The following is a 3,500-nucleotide window of genomic DNA, read 5'->3' on the forward strand; positions in this document are numbered from 1 at the left end:
AACCAACACTAACAGCACAGTGTGTGTCCTTCCTTCTGTCGGTCACGCACATCTATTGAGATGTTTATAAAATATTCACAACACATTTTTTTTCTTCAAAAAAAAAATGGCATCGTATAATGCCTTACAATCAATTTTTTTCCACTAAAAGTGAAATGGATATCTTTCTAGGTCAATCAATAAATGTAGCTCCAACTCATTCTTTTTAATTGCTTCTTAGTATTTCATAGTATCTACACATATAAAGACCTTACTAGGAAAATCACATGACCCTTTCAATCAACCAACATAGATGTCCTGGAGACCTCAAAGCTATATGCTGCAACAAATCAGGCTGATGCCCTCCCAGGACACCTAGGCTAGTTAAGGCTGTAAGACTTGGGCCTGGAATAGGAGAGGTCAGATGTAGGAAGCCCCCAAAATGGCAAGTGGATATCTCAGGGCTGAGAGAAGGTTTAAGCAGGAGGGGGGACTGGGACTAGATTTTGAAGGAGAGGAATGTCCCTGCTACAATATGACAAACTATGATGAAGGAGAGGCTAGGGTGGGCATGTGCAAGGTTGGACAGTAATTGTTTGCAAGCATCGCTAATGTCACTCAAAGCTCCTGAAGCACCCCTCCCAGTCGGTTAATTATCCCTCTCGTCCCTAATTCTGTCACAGTCTTGATTTGTGTAACAAACCCTCTTGTACTGAAAGCTCATATGTCAATTCGAGTTTCGTCTACATCTGAGTGATCACAAATTTAAATGCAGGCATGTCATTATTAATGAGCTTTGACCTATGGTGCATTCACTGGTGAATACTGTGGGGTCTGAAGGTCTGTGGCCCTTCACAGTGACATCTCAGCACCATCACAGGGACATCTCAGCACCATCACAGGGACATCTCGGCATCCCAGGGACATCCCAGCACCATCCCAGGGACATCTCAGCACCATCCCAGGGCATCTCAGCACAGGCAACACTTAGGTCCCCGGGGAGAAGAGAGTCCTCTCCTGTCTGTGATGAGGGCTGGCTTTGCTCATCCCGGGCCCTCAGAGATTCCTCTGTCTTTATCCTGGATTTTCTCATGCTGTCCTTTCATGATGGCTCCTCTCCCCCGACCCCTCAGTGTGCCGTATTGCAGAGGGCACTGACTTTTGCCTCTCCGATTGTAACCCTTTCGCTGTCACTTGGGGAGATTCTTCTCCATACCTTCTCTTTAAGTTTTCCTGGCACTTGCTGGGAACATGGCCCTCTTAAGTCCTTATCTGGCGAAGCATAGCTTTAGTACTTCCATCTCTGGGCATTTATCTTTCCCTCCACTTCCTCTAGCTCTAGACTCCAGCATTCCCAGTCTCTCACCTCCTCTCTCTGTTCACTGATTTCCCTCTTTTCTGAGGCTTTTGGGGACCATGAACATGTATCCCTTGGGTCAATGTGAAATTGTGCTTTCTGGACTCGTCCTTTTAGACTTCAAGAATGACTACAAACTATGACAAATAGTAAAATGGACACAGAAGCGAATGCAATCACATTTAAATGCAAAAAAAAAAAAAAAGTCCCAGCTCTGAGCCCTGTGGGGAGGCAGGGTCTCACCTTAAAGACGTGGTTCTTGAAATTGCATTTCCTCTCAGGGCGCTATCCGAGCTGCTGAAATATCTTCTCTCATTACTGGGAAACCTATATAAAAGCTGGTAAAATTTTATTGCAGGCCTATTACAGCTTTAGTTTAGGACACCCCTCCCCTGCTTGTCAGCCCCGAGGAATGGATTCCATATGCAGGTCACAGCAGCCATTTAGCCCCCCCTGAGCAGTGAGAGCCTGAGAGAAGGATTTGCAGAAGCCCCCATGTTCCCCAGTCTCCTCTGCTCCATGCTCACCCCCTCAGTGCCCTCACCATGGTAAGGCCCTCCCTTGCCTTGTCTAGGGAGCTGTATGAAGGCCACAGGACTCCCTGAATGGAGAATGACAGAGGTCCTCAGAGTAAGGGCCGCTTCCCATGGTTCTCAGTTGAGCCAGCTTCATAAAGAAGGCTTTGGAAAGAGTTCGAGAGAATGTGCTGGAGGAGTGGAGTTCTACAAGCCCTCAAGTGGCCTCAAGCCCGTTAGACTCCCTGTGATACACCCTAGCCTCCTTTAGTGACTTAGACCTTGGAGCTTGTAGGTAGTTAAGGAGTGGAGATGAGGGTAGCCTGGGCTCTGGTCTTCTCAGATGGGTGGCCTTGGCCTCGGGCTCCATCTTCCTTCTTGCCAGCTCACTCTGATTTGAACAGAAGTCATTCCACTGGAAAGGTTTAAGCCAATCAGCACAGGCAAATCCCCCGGTGTCAGTCCTTGCTGGAAACAGCGGATGCCTAATTGACAAGGAGCTTCTCTTTGTACCTGATTTATGTCGCCTCTGCTGCATCCTGCTTTCCTCTCTCTCTCAGCCCTCAGTGGTCCACTCTCACTAATTATTATGGAAATGCTTCTCTCCGTTGAAATACTGTGTCACTTACAAGGTCAGCTCTAAAACTCCAAGTGTTTTTTTTTTTTTTTTCTTTCCCTCCCATTAACTTCTCATGGCTGTTTAACTTTTTATTTTACTTTTTTGTTGTTGTTGTTGTTACTTTTGCTAAATCTTCACTGTATCCACCACTTGTTTACGGGAACTAAACTGTTTGATCTCTCCTGAGTAATTATCTAGAAGAAAGGCCAAAGCTGGAGTTCAGGATAATGAAAACACCCTTTGTAATTCAATCAAAGTAGGTCATGCGTTGGGTTTTCAACAGTGAGGATTGCCTAAATATAATATGTCCTAAAAATGCCGTGCAGGGGATCTGGGAGGCTAAGGGTCAGTAAACTACAGCCTATAGGTCTAAGCTCTCACCCCATCTGCTTTTATTAATGACACCTCACTGTAACACAATTGTACCTTCCTATTTGCAAGTTGTCTATGGATGCTTTTATGCAGCAGTGAGAACTGAATGGGTAAAACAGAAACTCCATGGCCTGAAGAACCTAAAATATTTACGGTGTGTCCCTTTACAGATAACTCCAGCTCACCTCATCTGGATCTGATGATATGGTCCTTCAAGGTCCTTCCTCAGTCCAATAGGCTAGAGGAGTCAACACCTTGTAATCCAGTAGAAAGAACCCCACCCACCCCCAAACACTATGTGAGCAACTTATTTACTGCAGAAATATGTTATTGTCCTGTGACATGTTGGTACCTTTAATAGGCAATTTGGCACTATAGTAGAAAATCATGGTTCTTTAAATTGTTAGGTGTCCTCTCAGGCTATCCTGGAGCTTGCTCTGTAGACCAGGCTGGCCTCGAACTCACAAATCCACCTGCCTCTGCCTCCCAAATGCTGGGATTAAAGGCATAAGCCACCAGGGAGAAGCCCTATTTTGGAGGCAGCTCAAGGAGGAGGCCACAGCAGACTCGGGAGTAGCTGCTGTCCTTGGTCCTGAATGCAAACAGCCTGGTCCTGACACCAAAGTTTAAGTACCTCCCCTCCCCTCCCCTCCCCTCC

The sequence above is a fragment of the Mus pahari genome, chromosome 1 (genome assembly GCF_900095145.1).
Source record: "Mus pahari chromosome 1, PAHARI_EIJ_v1.1, whole genome shotgun sequence".
Lineage (NCBI taxonomy): Eukaryota > Metazoa > Chordata > Mammalia > Rodentia > Muridae > Mus > Mus pahari.